Source organism: Toxorhynchites rutilus, chromosome 1, assembly GCF_029784135.1.
Source record: "Toxorhynchites rutilus septentrionalis strain SRP chromosome 1, ASM2978413v1, whole genome shotgun sequence".
Lineage (NCBI taxonomy): Eukaryota > Metazoa > Arthropoda > Insecta > Diptera > Culicidae > Toxorhynchites > Toxorhynchites rutilus.
In genome coordinates this window covers 174,062,464-174,086,858 of record NC_073744.1, presented here as the reverse complement: position 1 = coordinate 174,086,858, position 24,395 = coordinate 174,062,464, and the positions used below count along the sequence as shown (strand labels likewise).

The 24,395-nt window shown below is 39.3% G+C and overlaps 1 protein-coding gene across 6 annotated transcripts in view; it reads right to left on the bottom strand.

Moving 5' to 3' along the window:
• Positions 1-11,832, bottom strand: part of LOC129762626 (protein lozenge) — a 125,277-nt gene extending 113,445 nt beyond the window's left edge. For 4 of the 6 annotated variants that reach the window (XM_055761075.1, XM_055761080.1, XM_055761076.1 and 1 more), the window contains exon 1: positions 11,322-11,832. The gene's annotated coding sequence lies outside the window, so the exon portion shown is untranslated. The remainder of the gene's footprint in view (positions 1-11,321) is intronic. The other 2 variants (XM_055761077.1, XM_055761079.1) reach the window with 2 other exon arrangements.
• Between the last annotated feature and the right edge of the window lie 12,563 nt (positions 11,833-24,395).

The following is a 24,395-nucleotide window of genomic DNA, read 5'->3' as shown; positions in this document are numbered from 1 at the left end:
TCAATCGAACTTGTACATGGTTTGTCAAAACTAGCTCATCGATGACCATCTCAAGGGTTTTTGACCACGTTCAGATAACCCGGATGACCTTCGGATGACTTGCAGATTAAACTTTAGATCGAGATATGAGAATGGTACGATAGGACCTTTAAGTGGATTAACTCAGTTTTCATATCTTCAACCTCTTGAATAATCATTCAAATGGCTGTAGCTAACAGAATCGGAATTTTGTATAATTCTAGTGCATAGAAAATTATGAAAAAATAGATCAATCAATTTCACCCCAAAGCTATTAGGTGTACTGGTAAGTTTCTTCGGTTTTACAACAGATGGCGTAAGTTGATTATTATTCCAGTGAATCAAATTGTCAGACATTTGTTGGAAAGCTACTGTCATTGCGCGTCTTTTTCAGTATATGTCAAAAAGTTGAAGCGTAAACAACCTAGTTTTTTGCCACTTCAAATATGTCGAATTTCGTACCAACGAGAGTGTTTTTGCGGGGAGTGTTACTTCCCGTATGAAGAAAAAAGCTGCGAAAAGTGGTTTGCACGGTTTAAAAGTGGTAATTTTAACTTGGAAGACGAAGAACGTTCCGGACCGTCAAAAAAGTTTGAAGATGAATAATTGGAGGCTCTACTCGATCAAGATCCGTTACAATCGCAACAAAAACTTGCAGATACACTTGGAGTCACTCAGCAAATCATATCCGATCGTTTAAAAGCAATGAGAACGATCCGAAAGATAGGACATTGGGTGCCGTATGAATTGATGCCACGAGACGTCGAACGCCGTTTTTTCACGTGCGAACAATTGCTCCAACGGCATAAAAGAAAGGGTTTTTTGCATCGAATCGTTACTGGTGATGAAAAGTGGGTCCATTACGACAATCCCAAACGTCGGGCAACGTTTGGATACCCCGACCATGCATCACAATCGACGGCCGCGCGGAATATTCACGGCCAGAAGGTTATACTGTCTATTTGGTGGGACCAGCTGGGTGTGGTGTACTATGAGTTGCTAAAACTGAATGAAACCATTATGGGGGACCACTATCGACGACAATTGATGCGTTTGAGCCGTGCAATGAGGGAAAAACGGCCACAGTACGAGCAAAGACACGATGAAGTTATTTTGCAGCACGACAATGCTCGGCCGCATGTCGCAAAACCGGTCAAAAATACTTTGAAACGCTGAAATGGGAGGTCATATCATACCCACCGTATTCTCCAGACATTGCTTCGTCCGATTACTACCTTTTTCGATCGATGCATTTTTCTGTAAATTGTGATCAAAAAACGGAAAGGGACCGCACAAAATCAGGTTTGCCTGTATTTGATCTGATTGAGAACTATAGATGACCTACGAATTAGAAAATTATTGTAAAATCATGTGAAATTGACGTTAGTTTTGTATAGGGATGAGAGTTTTCGTCTGGTTCTATAGTTATGAAACATTGGAATTTTAGTTTTTTTCATTGTTTCGCGCCTGAACACAACAATTAAGTTCAAATGGCCAGTCTTTTCAATGAAGATAGTTATTACATCCTACACTATATACTTCAATTCAACCGACTTCTTACATATCTCTGGTAACTCAGAAAAAATGAGTGGTTCTATAGTTGAGAAACGCAGTGTAGAATATTTTATACTTAATACGTTATGGGAATCAAATAAAAGCTGATTGATAAGGCTAATTGGCTTTGCTGTTGAATAAGTTGACAAAAAATTGTGTTAGTCCATGTGGATTTTTTACACAAAATGTCGAAAAATCAGATTTGTGTTTAATGTCTAACCACATAGAATCATTTATTGCACCCTAAAACCTCCAGGTGTCTAATTTGGTTGCATTTGCTTGATTAATTCTCGAGTAATGTAGAAATTTGTGTTTCATTTGTATGGCAGTATTTTACACATAACATAGCGAAAAATCAGAGATGGGTTCTCTAATGAAAAAAATTAAAAAATATACGGGTCTTATATATAATATAAATGATTCTATGGTGGATACAAATTTCTTCATTACTCAAGATTTTATCAAGCAAATGAAACCAAATTAGGCATATGGAGGTTTCAGGTTGCAATAAATGTTTCTATGGTGGTTAGACACTGCACCCCCCTTTCTAAGGGGGGGCTGCCATACAAATGAAACGCGAATTTCTGTACTACTCGAGAATAAATCAAGCAAACGAAACCAAATTTGGCATGTTGAAGTTTTAGGATGCAATAAATGATTCTATGGTATACTCCTTCCCCCTCTCTTAGAGGGGCTGCCATACAAATGAAACACAAATTTCTGCATTACTCGAGAATCAATCAAGCAAACGAAACCAAATTTGGCATGTGGAGGTTTTAGGGTGCAATAAATGTTTTCACGGTGGTTAGAAACTCCAAAACTAATCAAGAAAATACCAAATTTGGTATGCGAAGGTTTTAGAGGACACAAAACGTTTCTATGGCGAATAGACACTCCTCCCGTCTCCCTGAGGGGGGAGGGGGGCTGCCATACAAATGAAGCATACATTCTCGCGTAATTCAAGAATCAATCAAGCAAACGGAACTAAATTTGGCATGTGGAGGTTTTATGTGCTCCCTTGGCCGAGTGGTTAGCGTCATAACTAACATGCCGGGTGTTCGGGTGCGATTCCCGTTCTGGTCGGGGGAATTTTTCGTCAAAGTAATTTCCTCCGACTTGCACTGTGATCACGCGTATTCTAGAGCTTGCCACTCAGAATGCATTCAAGGCGTGTTATTTGGCATAGAAATCTCAACTAAGTACTAATAAAAATGACGCAAGTAATACTACGTTGAGACGGTGAAGTTCCTCTAGGAACGTTAGTGCCATTGAAGAAGAAGAAGAAGGTTTTATGGGGAAGAAACATTTCTAAGGTGGTACGACACTCCTCCCTCTCTCTAAGGGAGCGCTCCCATACAAATGAAACACGAATTTCTGCATAACTCGAGAACTAATCAAGCAAACGAAACCAAATTTGGCATGTGGAGGTTTTAGGAGGCACGAAACTTTTCCATGGTGAATAGACACTCCTCCCTGCTCTCTAAGGGGAGAAGAGGGGAGGGGTCTGTCTTTATTCTATCATATTTTCTGTATGAAATATTTATTCCATGTAACGGAGAAACATGTTATTTGCAAGTGGTTGAAAAATCTTGAACGAGAATTGTGTCTGAAAATAATCTGATATTATTATGATGAGTTTTGGTTGAAGTACTAGGAATTTTTTAGTAAAAGGTAAATTCAACGGGGTCGATTAGAAGATCAATCAATGGACAGTTCTGCGATTGGACTCATGAACTTGCGCTTAGTAAGAAAACGTGAATATTTGAAGGTATTGATAACAAAAAACAAATTTTGGGCGGGACGAAGTTTGCCGAGATAGCTAGTAATGAGAAAAAGTGGGTCCAGAAAACTGCCTTGTGGAGTTTGGAAGTCCTGAAATGTCGCTTGAAAATCACCGCGGTGAAAGTCCTGGGATCTGGAAAGTACGAGTACAGCCATTCACAAACACATAATGGTAATTCTACGTGATTCAACTGTTCTATGATGATATTTAGCGGTGTTGTATCGAAAGATTTGGCAATCCAATTGGCGTTTTAATTCCAACACACGTGATACTTCTGACACATCACACATAAGATTGGATGACGTTCTACAGACCTGTACAAAACTGTGTGGGTCAGTTTATCGAAGACTTTATTGAGACTGCAAAGTACGGATGCACCATGATAATTGGAGACACAATTGTAATTCCTGGACATATGAATCGGTACCATGGATGTCATTTACCATGCCAATTGGAGTACTCTGTTTTGAACGAGCGTTTGATAACTATAACTGTTTTATAAAGGATGTGTCACATCAAATTGCATCACGGAAAAAACGCTGTAGAAATTCGCCCAGTAGACCGATCCTTTTGAAAATTTTAGACAGTAAAATAAAAACTATTAAACAACTTTTGGCATTTTCTTTTTATTCATACTTCGAGCCCAAGCCCGTATGCTCGCACCTTCCTCTTTACCCCGTCCATAAGGTTCTGTACAACGTCAGGTTGTAGTTTTTTTTGAACAGAAATCCATTTTCTCTTGAAGTCCGCCTCCGATTTGACAACTTTTGGATTCTTCCGGAGGGCCTGCTTCATAATCGCCCAATATTTCTCTATTGGGCGAAGCTCCGGCGCGTTGGGCGGGTTCATTTCCTTTGGCACGAAGGTGACCCCGTTGGCTTCGTACCACTCCAACACGTCCTTTGAATAGTGGCACGAAGCGAGATCCGGCCAGAAGATGGTCGGACCCTCGGACTGCTTCAATAGTGGTAGTAAGCGCTTCTGTAGGCACTCCTTAAGGTAAACCTGCCCGTTTACCGTGCCGGTCATCACGAAGGGGGCGCTCCGCTTTCCGCAAAAGCAGATCACTTGCCACACCATGTACTTTTTGGCAAACTTGGATAGTTTCTGCATGCGAATCACCTCCGGAACGCTGAATGTGTCCTCTGCGGAGAAGAACAACAGGCCCGGCAGCTGACGAAAGTCCGCTTTGACGTAGGTTTCGTCGTCCATTACCAGGCAATGCGGCTTCGTCAGCATTTCGGTGTACAGCTTCCGGGCTCGCGTCTTCCCCACCATGTTTTGCCTTTCGTCGCGGTTAGGAGACTTCTGAACCTTGTATGTACGCAGGCCCTCCCAGTGCTTGGTCCGCTGGACGAATGAACTTGACAAATCCAGCTTATTGGCGACATCCCGGACCGAACTTCTCGGATCACGTCTAAACTGCTTAACTACGCGCTTGTGATCTTTTTCACTGACGGAGCATCCATTTTTGCCGTTCTTCACCTTCCGGTCGATGGTTAGGTTCTCGAAGTATCGTTTTAGTACTCTGCTGACCGTGGATTGGACGATTCCCAGCATCTTACCGATGTCCCGATGTGACAACTCCGGATTCTCGAAATGAGTGCGCAGGATTAATTCACGACGCTCTTTTTCGTTCGACGACATTTTTCCAAATTTACGAAAAATTGACAGTGAAGCATGGCCAACGTGATCTATACACTCTTATCTGATTATAAGCGAAAGCTGAAGATATAATTCCTAAAAATTGAATTTCTACAGCGTTTTTTCCGTGATGCAATTTGATGTGACACACCCTTTATTTTGCAAAAATTGAATTCTCGGCAATGAAATCATTATTTTTTCGCAAGTGGACCAATCATCTTTTTAATTATTGTATTTCTTCCAAATAAAGTGCTGTTTAGCAAATCTGTGCACTTTCAGTATAAATATTGTAGATGATAATTGGTTGAACCAAAGTCTGAAAACAGACGAAAGTTGCAATCGGTTTTGCAGCACCATCAAAATCACTTCACCGTGTTTCTGCTGCTATAGCGACCGTTTTTCTTGCAACATGCCGATCTAGTGCTTCAATCGTAATTAATAATTACTATTTGTGATTTAAATAGAATAAAAATTAAAAACTGGAATAGATATTCCAAAGGAGCCATGTCTCAGCTTGTTTCGACAAGCCTGGATTTTGCAGCATTATCAAAATGTTGTCATATGTCATCTAAATGATAAAGCAGCTGTTCTGACTGATATTCTGAGAGAGTGTACCAATAAATTAGTGGTTGAAAAATATATTGAATTAAAAAATTCCAACAGCTGGTACTCTTTTGATCTGCTGCGTCTCAAACGCAAAAGAGATAAAAACTACAGAATGTTTATAAGGACTAATTTAAAAAATGATTGGAGTAGGTACACCTTCGCGCGAAACATATATTCACAGGCCTTGAAAAGGACTAGAAGTGAATATATACAGAGGAAAATCGATGAACATCAAAGTAATAGCAAAGAACTATGAAAATTATTGAAAAAATTATTAAATTCTAAAAATAGTGTATCGCGATCCATAATTTTCGAAGGGTCAGAAGAGCAGTCAGACCAAACTATTGCCGATAAATTCAACAGTTATTTCGTCAATAGTGTTCTGCTGATCAACCAAAGTATTGACTTGGTCAGTGAACCTGACGAAATAATACAGCCGATTAATATCAATTGTAGACTGGATTGTTTTTCACCCATCACTTTTGCTGAGTTAAGAGATATTTGTTTTTCATCGCAAAAATCGGCTGGTATCGATAATGTCAACGCAAAAGTGATACAAGATTGCTTTCATGTCATTGGACACGATCTACTGGACCTAATAAATGGATCTCTACGAACTGGGCAGGTGCCAACGGTTTGGAAGGAATCCCTTGTGATTCCGATCCCTAAAGTTAATGGGACGGATAAAGCCTAGGAGTACCGCCCTATTAACATGTTGCACATATTAGAAAAAATGTTAGAACTTGTTGTGAAAGTCCAGCTGATGCATTTTATAGATAACAACAATTTGCTAATACCGGAACTGTTGGGATATCGAGAGGGACACTCTTGTGAAACCGCTCTGAATCTGGTGTTAGCAAAATGGAAAGAGAATATCGAGGCGAAAGAGACTATATTTGCGGTATTTCTGGATCTTAAACGCGCTTTTGAAACAATTTCTAGGCCCTTATTGTTACAAACATTGGAGCGCAATGGAATTGTAGGAATGTCGTACAAATGGTTCGAAAGCTATTTGTGCGACAGGACTCAAAAGACTCGTTTTAATGATTCATGTTCCGGTCCCATCGGCAACTCACTCGGGGTGCCGCAGGGAAGTGTCTTAGGGCCCATTTTGTTTATTTTATATATAAATGATCTGCGACGGGTTTTACGATATAGTGACATTAATTTGTTCGCGGATGATACTGTTCTGTTCATCGCAGCTAAGAATATAAAAGAAACCGAGGGACACATAAACGAAGATTTGCATTCTCTGGCTCAGTGGCTTAAATTCAAACAATTGAAATTGAATGTTGTCAAAACAAAATACATGCTAATTTCTTCAGCAAACTCCAGTATCGATGTAAATTTTGAAATAGATGGTGAGACATTAGAACGCGTGAATGAAATCAAATACCTAGGAGTTATCATTGATGACAATTTAAATTTCAAGTCTCACATTAATAATGTCATCAAGAAGATTGCGAGAAAGTACGGCGTTTTGTGTCGTTTGAAAAAAGAACTGACGGTGAACAGTAAAATTAAATTGTATAAATCATCGATCTCACCGCACATAGACTTTTGCTCGTCGATCCTATTCCTTGCAAACAATACACAATTAACGAGATTGCAGCGTTTACAAAATAAAATTATGCGTTTGATTTTATGATGTAGTAGATACACTTCCTCTAATTTGATGTTGGACGCGCTACAGTGGCTATCTGTGAAGCAAAGAATTTACTATTTGACAATGGTGTTCATCTTTAAAATTTCAAACGGTATGCTGCCTCGATATTTGTGTGATCGAATTGAAAGAGGAAGTGATGTTCATAGATGCAATACTAGAAACGCGGATGATGCAAGAACACCTAACTTTATATTCAGTAGGTCGCAGAACTCGTTTCTGAAGGGTGTGTCACATAAAAAATTGCATCACGGAAAAAACGCTGTAGAAATTTAATTTTTAGGAATTATATCTTCAGCTTTCGCTTATAATCAGATAAGAGTGTATAGATCACGTTGGCCATGCTTCACTGTAAATTTTTCGTAAATTTGGAAAAATGTCGTCGAACGAAAAAGAGCGTCGTGAATTAATCCTGCGCACTCATTTCGAGAATCCGGAGTTGTCACATCGGGACTTCGGTAAGATGCTGGGAATCGTCCAATCCACGGTCAGCAGAGTACTAAAACGATACTTCGAGAACCTAACCGTCGACCGGAAGGGTGAAGAACGGCAAAAATGGATGCTCCGTCAGTGAAAAAGTAGTTAAGCAGTTTAGACGTGATCCGAGAAGTTCGGTCCGGGATGTCGCCAATAAGCTGGATTTGTCAAGTTCATTCGTCCAGCGGACCAAGCACTGGGAGGGCCTGCGTACATACAAGGTTCAGAAGGCTCCTAACCGCGACGAAAGGCAAACATGGTGGGGAAGACGCGAGCCCGGAAGCTGTACACCGAAATGCTGACGAAGCCGCATTGCCTGGTAATGGACGACGAAACCTACGTCAAAGCGGACTTTCGTCAGCTGCCGGGCCTGTTGTTCTTCTCCGCAGAGGACAAATTCAGCGTTCCGGAGGAGATTCGCAAGCAGAAACTATCCAAGTTTGCCAAAAAGTACATGATGTGGCAAGCGATCTGCACGGTAAACAGGCAGGTTTACCTTAAGGAGTGCCTACAGAAGCGCATACTACCACTATTGAAGCAGCACGAGGGCCCGACTTCGTGCCACTATTCAAAGGACGTGTTGGAGTGGTACGAAGCCAACGGGGTCACCTTCGTGCTAAAGGAAATGAACCCGCCCAACGGAGCTTCGCCCAATAGAGAAATATTGGGCGATTATGAAGCAGGCCCTCCGGAAGAACCCAAAAGTTGTCAAATCGGAGGCGGACTTCAAGAGAAAATGGATTTCTGTTCAAAAAAAATTACAACCTGACGTTGTACAGAACCCTTATGGACGGGGTAAAGAGGAAGGTGCGAGCATACGGGCTTGGGCTCGAAGTATGAATAAAAAGAAAATGCTAAAAGTTGTTTAATAGTTTTTATTTTACTGTCTAAAATTTTCAAAAGGATCGGTCTACTGGGCGAATTTCTACAGCGGTTTTTCCGTGATGCAATTTGATGTGACACACCCTTTATACAAAGGAATACATTTTTTCAATTCGATGCTCAGGGAAATAAAACGAGCGGCAACAATATGGCAGAGTTTAAGTGAATGTGTATTCCCCACGTTAAATCTGGGTTTCGAAAATTTTTTTGTAAATTAATTTTTTATGTTTATTAATTATTGAAATTTAAAAAAAAATTACAGGTATCTCAAACTGCCATGTTCGTACTGATGATGATGATGTTTTTTTTTATTGTTTTGTAGATTATTTAAAAAAAGAAAAACGAACGTTGTCTACGAAAGTTTGAGCCTCGCGCGCGTTTGGTGGGCCTGGACTAATGTTAATAATGAACACTGGCAGTAAACTGACACACAATGAAATTTTATGTAGGGTCTGAAGTGGAAACTGGAATTGGGATAGCTCATTCAGAATTGTCGTAAAGTATCTTTCACCAGATGGTGGTATCGATTATTTCTGATTGTAGCAGATCTCTTTTATGTTCTAAGTTGAAACTTTTGGATATTGGGTTCAATTCCCAATCAGTCAAGGATCTTCCCGGGTTGGAAATTTTGTTGACATGCCTTGGAAAAAACTTTGGGCCTGAAGTTGAGACTATGACTATGTCAATGTCGATATGGATAGGAACATTGTTTTTTCGCAGTTTATGCCTATTTTTAATGTTCTATTGATATATATTTATGCCTGCAACAGAACCAGTTTGTTTTTGTTTTTATAATACTGGCTTCTTGATACGTTTGAAAATAAATATTATCTAAAGTCTGCTTCATTTAATATTGGAACAAATTCTTTTGCTCATTGTGGCGCTCCTAGTGGACGGATTTGGAAACTTTTTTCACCCACGTGTCGGGAAATTCATTACCTTTCACCATGTATTTATGTCATAACATCAAACGATAGCATTTTGTAAACAACCGCCATGGAAGCCGAACGGAGAGATAAAATTGTGCACAGTTTTCTTGAAAACCCATTGTTGTCGGCATCTAAGCTAGCTAAACAGCTTAAAATGCCCAGAAATACCGTATGGCGTGTTATCAAGCAGTACAAGGAAACATTGACGACGGCTCGGAAGCCGCATTCGAAGCGTCGGAGTGGAACTGTCGACCGGAAACTGCGTGGGAAAGTCATCAAGGCCGTCAAGAGGAATCCCAATCTTTCAGACCGCAATTTGGCCAATAAGTTCCAGGCCGCTCACAGTACGGTGCGACGAATTCGTCTCCGGGAAGGAATAAGGTCATTCCGAGCCAGCAAACAGCCAAATCGGACGCTGAAGCAGAACAATGTGGCCAGCATCCGTGCTCGAAAGCTGTACGACCAAGTGCTGACCAAGTTCGACGGATGTATTCTGATGGACGATGAGACCTACGTGAAGGCGGACTTTGGGCAAATCCCAGGTCAAACATTTTATTTGGCGACGGCTCGGGGGGATGTACCTGCAAAATTTAAGTTCGTGTTTGCGGATAAATTCGCCCGCAAGTACATGATTTGGCAGGGGATATGCAGTTGTGGACAGAAAACCAAAGTCTTTCTCACTGACAAGACAATGACATCAGAAGTCTACAAAAAAGAGTGCCTACAGAAACGGATTCTGCCGTTTATTCGTGCCCACGACCGTCCAGTAATGTTTTGGCCGGACCTCGCAAGCTGCCATTACAGCAAAACGGTTATGGAATGGTACGCAACGAACGGGGTCAGCGTAATACCGAAGGACCTCAACCCCCCAAACTGCCCCCAGTTCCGGCCGATAGAGAAATACTGGGCAATCACGAAGCGGAGGCTTAAGGCAAAGGGAAAACTTGTTAGGAACATGACTCAAATGAAGAACTGGTGGAATTAAATCGCCAAAACGGTGGACGAAAAGGGTGTGCGCCGCCTAATGTGCCGTATTACGGGAAAAGTACGAGAATTTCTTCGAAACAGCAATGAATAATTTTTTTTATTTTTTTTTATGAAAGAGTAAAGAAAATGCTACATTTGTATGAAAAACAAATTATGTATTCGTTAATAAATGACTGAACTACACGCAATTGTTTGTGTTCCAATATTAAATGAAGCAGACTTTATAAGATAAATCGTACTGCTCAAACCTTTGTAGGGGTATGAGGCGGGCCATCATCATCATCATCATTTTGTTCGATTGGGCGATCATTCAGACTCGTTTCACTATTCTCAGCGAAATGAGGTGCAATATGATTTAGAAACATACAATTGGAGTGCAGTATATAATAAAATGTTCTGACAAAATCTGTATTATTGCTGAGCTGATACATCGTACTATCTCTCTAGGACACTTTTTGTAATAGAAAACAAAGTTTTTCCTTTCAGAAATATTTGTTTTCTGTTTGAAATGAGTTCGTTCAAACATTCCAACAACCCACAACCCAAAGTAAGTATCATTACCATCGCAGGTTGTTCGGATCATTTATACAAGGTTAGCGAAAAATAAATTCATTCACTAGCACAACACAATTATTTCACATTTCATTCTCAAATATTATTTTGAGTATCAAGCTTTCATGGAGAGTCATTAACTGTATTCGCGCATCAAGTTTTCTGCTATAAATATTATCGATCAGAGTACTAGTGTATAGTTGGCATATTGATTCACACAAATTACCAGTCATCAACCAAAAAATTTCACGAATTTTTCCCTCAACAAATTTTCCCTTTTGTATTCGCTGAGCTTCTTCTACCAGTTGGAGTTCGAAATAACGATCACTTTGGCACACACAATACGACCCGATTTGAATTCGGAAAACAGTTTTCTTATCCACAGAGTGGCGCTTAGGATCTTTAAGCCCGGCCACCGGGTCAAGTTCCGGACACTACCACTGATTCCACAAAAAAAAATCAACAAAATACCCCTCAAAACAGTACTCCGATATCTTGAACACGTTTACTTCCTCACTGACTCCTGATTGTTCGGATAAAACCGCTCATCAACCGCGAAAACAATATGTGCACCACATAAAACACACACCCCCACCCTCACTCACTCGCGGCACGCGCACTCTCTCCCAGACACACCCTCACTCGGCGGGATGATGCTCAAACGGTGCTTTCTTCTCGATCTCGAAAAACGACGGGCCAAACGGGCTTGAACTTGAGCCGAATGTCTCGCTACATCCAGCAACAACCGAGAACTGATGAATGGGAAAAGACACAAAGCGTACGCAACCACAAAATCCTCGCCCCCCAAACCGATTCGAAGTGCGCGCGGTGTGCGGGAGTGAAGCGCTCGGAGTGTGTGGTGTGTTCTGTGTGTGACTGAGCGAGCGAGAGAGCGAGAGGATGCGAGGAGCTTCTGGGTTCATTCCCTGTTCACTCCTATTGGTGCACAGCACTGTGCGGGGTGTGTGCTGTTGCGCTGGCTGAGGGCGCGGTTGGACGCGCGGGGTCCCTATCTGTTTATGTTCACTCGCACCACCCGGCCCTGGGAAGCTCCACAGATGAACTGAACGGATGAAGCGAATGAATCGTCCCATCAGCCGGAGTGAACTTGATGTTTCTGTTTACGTGAAATGTGTTTTGATGAGATTGCTGGGAATTGTTGATCTTGGAGGAAATTCCAGCATTAGTATCTTAGCGATGATAACTATTATGAGTATGGATATCGACAGGGAGAGATTGTAAGACAGAAAAAAAAGAAATACTGGCTGTTAAATAATAACATTGCATGTTTAGCATCTAGCACACTGAGTAGGCTGGTAATAAATTTATGAAATACTAGGTGACCCGGCAAACTTCGTCCCGCCCAAAATTTATTTTTGTTATCAATACCTTCAAATATTCACGTCTTCTTACTAAGCGCAAGTTCATGGGTCCAATCGCAGAACTGTCCATTGATTGATCTTCTAATCTACTCTTTAAAATTACCTTTTACTATAAAATTCCTAGCACTTCTACCAAAGCTCGTCATTACAATATCAGATTGTTTTCAGACACAATTCTCGTTCAAGATTTTTCAACTTGCAAATAACAATTTTCTCCGTTAAGGTAGGTTTAGAGTTCCCGTGAACGTGAACGCGGACAAACACTTTTTTGTTAATAATTCATCAATTCATCCATAAAACGCGAGGTAAACATCGTGAAACGATAGGAAGGAACATTTTCTAGTTGAAAAACATGTTTAAACACAATTCATATTGATAAAAGTAGATGAATTCAATATTCCACAACGATTCTGAATTTCCACCCTGGAATCGAGATGTTGGTGAACTCACCATAGTTCACCGACTTCGGTGAACGTGAACGCGAAAAAGTGGTGAATATAGACGTCAAAATATTTCCCCGTTCACGTTCACGTTCGAATGTTCCAAGGCATTCTGAAAATTATTTCATCGTGAACTGCTATTGTTGTTGTGCTTTGATAGTGAGTTATGAATGCTTTTTGTGACGATATTGTTATCCAAGAAATGGATATAGAATTGGAAGAAATCGTCCAAACGGAAAACAGGTCCGTATATGATGTTTCTCCAGCGAAGTACAATAAAAATATTATGCTGGAGGAACAAAAAAAAAGAAGTTGCCAGACAAGTAAAAACGTATTCCTGCCTGTGGGATAAAAAAGATAAATTGGACAGGAATGTATCAAAACGTAATGCTGCTTGGGGAGATATCGCAAAAGCGATGAAAATATCAAGTAAGTTTTCTTATAATAATATCAAACATTTGCATTCTGCTGACATTGGAATTTTTAATTTTCAGTTGCTGATGCTAAAAATGTCTGGAAAAAAGCTAAAGATACGCATCGTTACCTCCTACAAAAAGTTAAAAATTCATCGAAGACTAAAAGTGGTGATGCGGCCCCAGAAGAAGTTGACGACGATCTAGAGGAATCACAAGAAGTGGGAGAGTTGCGTGAAGCAATGGCGTTTTTGGAAGAAAACTTTGCTTCCAATTTACGCCAGACTGTGTCATTGGGAGGGGACGATTTTATAACTCCTCGTCCGAGCTCATCTGCAGTGTCAGATCTGCACAATAATGACGCTGCGTCTACCAGCAGCGATTACTCATATATGACAAAAAAAAGAAAGCGTGATCGTGACGATCCATCGATGGAAGCCGCTCTTTTAGTTAGCCGATCCATTAGTTCGTTCATCGAGAAACGTGGTGAAACAACCCAGGAATTGAAGCATCAGCACATTTGGCTTCAAATGGAAAAACTTTTTGAACAACTTGACGAAGATGTAATCACGGATTTGAATGTTCAATTCATTTCAATGACGTATAACGTAAGAAAGAAAGAAATGGAGAATGAATATGGAAAATTATTAAATAAAACTAATTGCGTTTATATGTCTGATACTTTTATTATTTTTATTCTAATTTGAATAAAACGACAACTTTTACATGGATGCCGTTTGCCAAGAAATGCTGCCAGCAGAAGAATTAACGTTGTTTTTAACTCATTGCGTATCTCTTTTGCTCTGTTTGAACTTCGTCTTCCGGTTATTTGCAATGGTGTCATATCGTGTCCCGTTGTTCTCCATCTTCCTTCCATTAAATTGCCATTTGCATCATAATAGTCAGCAAATCCTGCTGGACAGTATCTCTTGTTGTCAATAAGCAAATTATGGAGAACGCAGCAGGTTAAAATTACCTTTGATGCACGCTGAGGCTCCAACCTAAGTGGATGACTTAAACACAGCCATTTCCGTGTCAGTATTCCGAACGCATTCTCGACACAACGGCGAGCTCGGCTCAACCTATAGTTGAAAATTCTTTCTTCCGGTGCGAGTGACTTCCCTTTTGATGGCACATAAGGCATCATTATTCGGGACTGAAGCGGAAACGCATCATCTCCAATGAAGAAGAAAGGTAGTTTGTGTCCATTGATTGTGCTTTCTTTAAGTAATGGCAATTGATCATTGCAGATCTTTTTCCCAATGGGATCTGCAGCAAATACTCCACTATCTCCTTCACTTCCAAATGCTCCTACGTTGACGTACAAAAATTTGTATTTTGCATCACTCATAGCCATCATAATAATGGAAAAAAAATTGTAGTTGTAAAACAAGCTTCCAGAGTTGGGTGGACATACTATTGGAACATGTTTACCATCGATTGATCCAACAGAATTTGGAAAGTTCCATCGATAGTTGAATTCATTTGCAACATCCAACCAATTTTGTTTTGTGAATGGTATAAACTCGCTTCGAAACTCTAGCACAATAGCATCACAGACCTGATCAATAATATGACAAAATGACGATTTGCTTATGCGGTATACTGATGAAATATGACGACATATCGTACCAGATGCCAAAAATTCCAAAACAATCGCCAATCGCATTTTCGAAGGAATTCTATCATTCGGTCGAGTGTTCACTAAGCACTCCAAGTGTTTTTCGACCCGTGTAAAAATCCGATTGAATGAAATTACATCCATATGGAAGTTTTCACAGAAAAATCGAGAGCTGCTCAACATATCCTCGAAGGCAGTTCTAAAACGTCCGCATTCATTTCTTTTCAGTAAATATGGATGTACCCGATAAAGACGTCGATTTCGCCTTCTTCGTGTGTTCAGTATGGATAGCAAAACAACGAAAGCGCCACCAAGAATAAGTGCATTACTCAAATCATCCATATTTACGTAGCCAACTGTATATTTTATCCGAATTGTTTTTTTGAAGACGATATTTGTTTATTTCACGTTCACTGGCGAGCATTCAATGTGAACGCGAACGTGAACGTGAACGTGAACGTGAACAAAAATATTCTATTCACCATAATTTTTCTGAGATGTTTGTCCGCAATGTTGTTCACCGTGAAATAATCGTACTTTTTCACCACCTGTTCAAGTTCACGTTCACGGGAACTCTAAACCGCCCTTTACATGGAATAAATGTTTGATACAAAAAAAAAATAGTGGGTTATATCTATGATATAACCGCAAGGTTCACGTGGAACTACCTTAGCTTAGCAATCATTCGTTTGTATTGATTAAATTCTTGATTGAATGAAACAGTTTCCAAATTCAATTGAGTTCAATATATTTGCTCTGTGAGTGAAAAAAATGAACAAATGCCGTGTAAAGTCAATTCATTTATTGTGATTGATTGTTCTTCGTTACAAGTAAATTTAATGACGGACCTTTTACGTTTGGTATGATGACTAGAACAAAATATATGTACGGAAGAATTATCAAACGTTTGATGAACCAGCCTAAGGCTGAAAATCTTTCCAATAAAGACAAAAAAAAAATATCAAACGATTATTTTATTTTACATTTCCCTCTGAAGTTTACATCCCAAAAGTGTACATACTTCTCGAATCTCGAATTTGCTTGAAACTGGGAAGTTCATTCGCTTCTAGTGGCTGCACGATTTTCCCAGGTTCCTAAGTTTAGAAGATCATGTTAGGACAGACATATTCCACTCTGCACAAAGGCAAGCGAGGACAAAAGTACTCGCAGTTTGCATTTATTTGCACAGCCGATTTCCCCAGAAACCTCGGTTTTGAAGTCTGTGTTAGGGAAACACATTTCAATCAGAACAAAAATACCCCCGATTTGTATGAATTCGCAATGCCGATTTCCCCACGCTTCATGGATTTGAAGTCTATGTTAGGGAAACACATTCCAGTCGGAACAAAAATACCCCCGACTTGCATGAATTTGAAATACCGATTTCTCCAGGCACCTTGGTTTAGAAATCTCTATTAGGGAACACATTTCGGTGGGAACAAAAGCTCCCCCTACTTTCGTGTGTTCTTTTTCTTCTTTTTGGCTTTAAGAGGGTTTAAACTTTTCAGTTCACTCGCCTCTAGGCTCTTTCGTGTGCTTGCAATGCCGATTTCGCTGCTTGGTTTTAAAGTCTGTGTTAGGGAACATTTTTCGATGAGAACAAAAGTCCCCCTACTTTCATGTATTTGCAATGCCGATTTCCCCAAGGCTGCTTGGTTTTGATGGCTGTGTTAGGGAAACCGTAAATCGGGCCAATCAAAACGATGCAGTTAGGGCGTTTAGATAACGCCTAATATTTTACAGTTATTCAATTGTTCATCTAATGAAAAACAACATTTTGTTAGTTGCGATAGATGCGTAGAAATATTCCCTATCAAGTGATGCAAACATCTCTCCTATCCAGTACGAAATGTTCGAGCTATAAGCATTCGAAATCTTTCATTTTTTCCTGCATGTTCTGTGTTTAGGTTTTCATTTTACCCTCCATATATTCCGGTTAGACGTAGTCCCACGTCAAAATATGATAGAATGAAGACAGCCCTAAGTCGGACGATTCATTTCTCGAGTTTTGCTCTTATCAACACATTTGGCGATTCATTTTTATTTATGTAGATAGAAGACGATATAGGAATGCGTGTTATCACATTAAAATCCATTCCAACTTTCGAACAAAGATTAATTTCGTTAGCGCAAACATCAGATGGATTAACAACGCTTGTCACTATGTAATTGAAGAACGTATGAGTATTACGAGAATTATGCTATTTTCCTTCAGAGTTTCCCGGAAATTTTCAATATGTTCGGTTGAAATATGTGTATTATTTTTAATGGGACCCTCTCCCCATTCCAGAAAAGGTAGGGGTGTCATATCATCATAGAAACATTTTTTCGTATCCAAAAATCCTCACATCCCAAGTGTGGCTCCATTTGCTTTTTTAGTTCTCGAGTTATTCATTCTCTTTATAGAGGGGGGTGGAGTGTCTAACCACCATAGAAACGTTTATTGCACCCTAAAACCTCCATATGCCTAAGGGGCTGTCCACATACCACGTGGACAACTTTAGGGAGGGTAGGGGGTAAGAAAATGTCCACTCTTGTCCACCGAGAGGGGGGATGGGGTATAGACTGCGTCCACGTGGACAGGAAGAATTTTCTCTCCGTATTTATCAATAAACGGATTGAGAAGCCTGAGAGTGCTGCCCAGTCAAACGTTCATATATTTTCTCTCATATCATGGATCTTCTTCAGTGAAATCTGTATTATAAAAATATCTCACGTAAATTGTGAATGACCAACTATTTCCTATGATCGAACTTTTATAGTTACGGGGTATGCATAGCCCTCATAGCCAAAACTATAAAAATTAAACGATTCCATAATGGTTGAGATTCCATGATATGCGTAAATGATTTTTATCGAATACAATTTTCTATACGTTTTGTTATATCTCGAGAACAATATATGATAATAACGTATGTATAGTTTTTCATACAGAATTGCGTGAAAAATCATTTTTCAAAGTATTTTCATTCCATTAATTTCTAGGAATAAATATTTACATTTGCAGGAGATTGTCTATGCATCACTAGTCGTCAACTTAAAACAATTGAGCCAGTGTTCTGATAAAATATAGAATATTTCAGGAGGTGATAGAGGATCATATTTGATGAAAAAAGCCTACGCATGTAGTCAATTCTCAACTAGGACATTGTTGAATTTTTGTTAAGTCTAATTTTATGTCTTGAACTGACTCTAATTTAGAAAGTACGCTCCTTAGAATAATTATACTGTTCATTTGGAAGACAAGAAAATTTTGCATAGAATGCAATTGTAAAACTTTCAAATTAATAGAACCCAGGATCAACTTTTAAATGTAAGGAACCAACTTCAAATTTTGTGGTTTTAATTAATTTTCCAAAAATGCATGATAAACTGTAAGCTCTCCAACCACTCTACAGTTCCTTCCTTGACACCACACTATTATCCTTCTTGTTATCTTCCACTAATTTAAATGTGTTCACAACATAATTTTATGCAAGTTTTCCTCAAATGAAAGCATCGTGCGCACTTTTTGAATTTTCTGTTCAGTCATTTTAAGGCAAAAAACCGGTCTCAAGGAAAAGTTCAATAATTCTTTCGTAGTTAAGATTTGATCATCAGCGTTCGAGATTTTTTATGATCCCCTATCTCTTAAAATTTTTCGGATCAGCTACCTAATAACCTATATATAATAATATTATTTGAAACAGATATAATAGTTTTCGATATTTTATTCAATTTATGAGAAAGTTTTCTCAATAGTTTGAACATATATTAAAAAAAAAATAATAGAAGGTTAATGAATTTCTCAAAAAAAATGTTTCAATCGGGCAACAGGCTTCAGGGCCATTTTTGGAAAAAAAAAAATGAACAAAATTTCAATAAAATGGGGAGGATCGGGACAGCGGAGGATTAATTTGGCGTTGAATTGCTCCCTGGTAAACTGTGACGTTTTAATAAGGATTTAAGTGGAGGAAAACTAAAGAGCAATACAAATAACTTATCGTGCAAGATTAGTAAAAAATTATTGAGTCGTGAGTTTTCTGATGTTTTTTTCCCCACGAGCATCTTGGAAGCTATCTAGACACGCAATGCAGGATTGTCAATAAGCAGTTGAAAAATAAAAAAATATACATAGATATTGAAAATATTTTTAATAAGGTATTAGTACCCTTCGAAACTATTGCGGAAAAGGTTTCTATTGCGCTGATGACTAAAAGTGAATTGATTGTGTGAATGAACCGACATTTCCTGTGGCGAAATGTAGAAAATGTTTTGAGTGATCTTTGAAACGCTATAACTCTGTTACAAAATAATGCATTCGTCAAAGCATCAACTGGACCATGTATTAAATATTTCCAAGATTGCGATGAGTAGATTTGACCATCGATTTGCTGTGCGTTCATTATTTCATGAAATATTCGTAATTCGAAATCAAGGGATAGTTTTTCATTCGATAGAGTATACCTCTGTAGTAAATAGTTCTACTAAACTCTCTATGGATGCGAAATAATCATGTTGATTGGATTGCTTTTAAGCATATATTCTCAAAATATAGAGAAACTTTGAAAACAAACTATAAACGCTTTATCTTTTCTTGCAAAGTATTTTATATACAACACATATACACATGAGACGGCGCCAGTGGTTGTATGGTTAGCGTAACAGCCTCACAATCCGATCGGCCTGGGTTCAATCCCAGCTGGCGTCGTTGGGATTTTCTGAGGCGAAAAATCTCTGGTTACGTCTTCCTTCGGAGCGGAAGTAAAAGAAGTTGGCCCGGCTCATGAGTTGTTGAGTCTGATAGGTAGGAACAGGTGGAGTCGCCTCCCTGATGTCGGTGATTGGCACTAAAGTGGCGGAAATAGGCCGACGAAAAATAAGCGAAGATAAAAAAAAAAAACACATATACACATCACACACTAGAAATTTGTAGCTTGAAAATGTTGTATTTTTTATCTTAATGTCATCGTTTATATCGAAGTTACAGGCGTTCCGAAATCTTTGAAAAATTTCGACCTTTTACTCCTCATCCTTTGTCAAGTGAGGATCTATAGATATCAGTACATGCTTCCTACTTTATCTTTTCTTTTTTTTAAAATTCTTTTTAAATGATAGAAAAAGAGTCTATGTATATAAAATCGTTCTGTTCGTTTTTGAGCGCTGCAAAAACTCGAGCTCTGATGGAGCTCATATTATAACACACCATACGAGCCACTTCAAAAATTGTTGTTGCTACTGCCAACGCCTCAAGAAGCTTTAAGATTTCCAGATGAAATGAGCACACTTCTGAAATAAATCTGTGAAAATAAATTAACTTTCTAGTATTGAATATGTATTCTATGTGACAGCAACACAATTCTTTGCATGTGTTCAAAAATCGTGAGCTTGAATTGTATCTGATAGTGATTTTAAATCTATTTAATTTTATTCGATTGGCTTTGCTCAAGATCAATCCTTGGAATTTTGTAATTTATATTCGGATGCGGATTGTTCAACTGGATATTGCGCGTTTCCGTGTTGACAAACCAGATAGCATTTATATCTTCGAAGATAATAGAAAAACAAAGTATTACAAGTATTTTAATTAGAGACGAATGAACTGCAAAGTTTAAGCCTTTTAAAAACAAAGAACAAAGAACATACAAGTATTTCAAAATTAAACTCATATGGAATATTTCCTTTGTTTTACTACTCATTTTTCTGTCATAAAAAACCAATGAGCAACGGCAAACGTGGCAGGGTTCAGCAAGTAAAATTTGAAACAAAATAAACTTAAATGGAATTAAAATTTCATTTATGCGCAATTCAGTTATTTCCCGAATTATTCAATTAAATTAGGAAAAATGTCCACGTGGACAACAGGGGGAGGGGTATGAAAATGTCCACGCTTGTCCACGGAGGGGGAGGGGGGAGTTTAAAATCGTGCTTTTTCTGTCCACGTGGTATGTGGACAGCCCCTAATTTGGTTTCATTTGCTTGATTATTTCTCGAGTAATGCAGAAGCTTGTGTTTCATTTATTTGGCGCAATATTGACTGACTCACGGGAACTTGATTCATTGGCGATCGATAAAATTATTGGTAGGTGATCACTACCGTAGGGATCTTGGATTACCTTCCACATGCAATCCAGCGATGAAGAAGAAGAACAGAGAGATATGTCTAGCTTGCTTGCCCGTGCAGGTTGCAGGGTTGGCTATTCTAGTTGCTTCCCCAGTATTCAAAATTGTCATTTTGAAGCTGTCGCACAGATCATAAATCAAAGTGGCACGGATGTCATCGTAGAGTGACCCCCATGCTGTTCCATCGGAGTTGAAATCACCTAAGATTAGCAGCGGCTCCGGCAAGCCCTCGATGATATCAAAAAACTGATGGCGGCCAACCATAGTTCTTGGAGGAATATATATCGAGGCAATGCAGAGGTCTTTGCCATTGATTTGTGTCTGGCAAGCGACAACTTCAATGTCTGTCATCGATGGGAGAGTGACTCTATAGAAGGAGTGACATTTTGACGTAGGACTACGTCTTTCATTTCTATACCGGGGTGTAAAACCAAAGTTTCGAGAACGAAAGCGTTACGCTGGAGACCGAGATTTTGAGCGTTAATAGCTCTTAAATAACTGAACGAAATGGTATGATAAACACTTCATTTGAAAGATAAAATGTTTACGCGTCATATACTTGTTACTTTTTCATCCAAAAACTTGTTTCAATAGTCTTAAAATTGCTTTCAAAACAGGCTATTGAAATCACCAATCGGTATATAAGCGAGCGCCGCTCGTAAACCCACTCAGTTATGATTGAACAGCGATTGGAGCATGTTGTCGCTGTTGTTGTGAAGCTAATTTCGTTTATCATGAGAACGCTGATGAACGGTGTCACCAAGAGCCTGTTTGTGCACCTAAGGCCAAAAGGGAATCCATCAGGAGGAGAGTGATGCCACGGTTCCGCTTGAAACATCGGAGCAGCCGCCACACACACACACATACACGCGCGAAATTCTCGTTGCTATCATCTTTGCTGAAAAATAATCTGCCAGTTCCCCTGGGAATTGAAAAATACATTCATGCGAAAGAGTTTATTTTAATGTTTTCTATCCATATAACACTGCAACCAAATACATTTGGTTTTGTTATTTTTCAATCAATCGCAATTAACAGGAAAGCTTCTGAATATTTTTTTTCCCCATCAGTGGAAATTTTCGTATCCAATATTGGATGCATAACATGAAAAACGGAAAATGTTTCACATCGCGAAAATCAAGTCATTTTCGAGCGATTATTTGCTTTCTACTCATATAATGCTGCGACCAAATACATTTCGTTTTGGATTTTTTCAATCAATGCGATCAACCTAAGACCACGTCTTTCGGCAATTTATTAGAGGTACAATGAATCTTTAGGAATTCCCGCTCTACGCGCACTGGCAAACAATGTTTACTCAACAATTTCTCAAACGAGAAATGGGTGTTGTGAGAAAGGATTAGCGAACGCGAAATCGACAAACGGGAGAAATATACGTTTGGAGATTGAAGGAAATTGGCAGAAAACTTCTTCATTCTATCATTCAAATAATGTGATTCATACCACATCGTTTTGCCAGAAAGAGATTATTAATGCTCAAAGGAGGAATCGAGTCCTCCGAGGAAATTATCCAGCGCAAATTAGAGTCGACTATCGATTGCGGCATTCGTACACAAATAATTTTATAATGCAGTTTCACCAAAGTGATTTCTTCGGATATATTCACTACATCATGTCATGTATTTCATATTCTTCATTAAGAAATCCATATCCATGGCACCTATCGGTAACGAATTATTATCGAAACCACGATTTTCGCTAAATGCTCCTTTCAGTTCGACATGTAAAAAACTTTTCTGTACTCTAATCCATCAAATTTGGAGCCCTGAAAAGGGCCGTTGATTATATGCTAAGCTAATATAGCACGCTCTCCTCGGATACGATGGGCCAGCTGGATGTCCTTGGGCATGATGTGACGCGTTTTGCATGGCAACAGCCACAATCTGGCTTGCTTGCGCTATCTGACCTGGTGGACAAAATTTTAAATGCTTTAAATATAAATGACCCTCTTAAAAGCATAGTATTATGTTTGCTCCCGATTGTGAGAACATTTTTGAAAGAAAAATGTGGTTTTTTAGCAGCGTTCATTTCCCTCGATGCCTGATTCAGTGCAAGAGGTCAAGGATTTGACCACTGTAATACAGTGGAATTGCAGAAGCATCATCCCTAAACTAGATCAATTTAAATTTTTAATTCATAGATCTAACTGTGATGTATTTTCCCTCTGTGAAACATGGCTTTCTTCAGCCGACGAACTGAATTTCCACGATTTCAACATTATTCGCCTCGATCGAAATGACTCGTTTGGTGGCGTACTATTGGGGATCAAAAAATGTCACTCCTTCTATAGAGTCACTCTCCCATCGATGACAGGCATTGAAGTTGTCGCTTGCCAGACACAAATCAATGGCAAAGACCTCTGCATTGCCTCGATATATATTCCTCCAAGAACTATGGTTGGCCGCCATCAGTTTTTTGATATCATCGAGGCACTGCCGGAGCCGCGGCTAATCTTAGGTGACCTCAACTCCCATGGAACAGCATGGGGTTCACTCTACGATGACAACCGTGCCACTTTGATTTATGATCTGTGCGACAACTTCAAATTGACAGTTTTGAATACTGGGGAAGCAACTAGAATAGCCAACCCCCCTGCACGGGCGAGTATGCTAGACATATCACTTTGCTCTTCTTCGTTATCCCTGGATTGCACGTGGAAGGTAATCCAAGATCCCCACGGTAGTGACCACCTGCCAATAATTTTATCGATCGCCAATGAATCAGGTTCTCGTGAATCAGTCGATATTGCGTATGACCTCACGAAAAATATTGACTGGAGAAAATTTGCAGAAATAATATCTGAAGCACTTGTTTCAATGCATGAACTTCCTCCACTCGAAGAGTATAACTTTATATCGAGTTTGATTTACGAAAGCGCACTTCAAGCTCAAAAGAAACGTGTTCCTGCTACCACTTTCCGACGTCGTCCTCCATTACTTTGGTGGGACAATGAGTGTTCAAAGGTCTACCTTGAAAAATCATCCGTTTTCAAAAAATTCCGGAAAATTCATCCGCAATGTTATCCTGTATTCGCAAATTGTTAGAGAAAATGATTCTACTTCGTTTGGACAAGTGGGTCGAAACGAACAATTTGCTGTCAAATACGCAGTTTGGCTTCCGCCGAGGTAGAGGGACAAATGATTGTCTCGCGCTGCTATCTTCTGAAATCCAAATCGCATTTGCTCGCAAAGAACAAATGGCTTCCGTTTTCCTCGATATCAAAGGGGCATTTGATTCAGTTTCCATGGAAATTCTCTCAGAGAAACTTCATAATCGTGGACTTTCACCAATTCTGAATAATTTCCTGTACAATTTACTGTC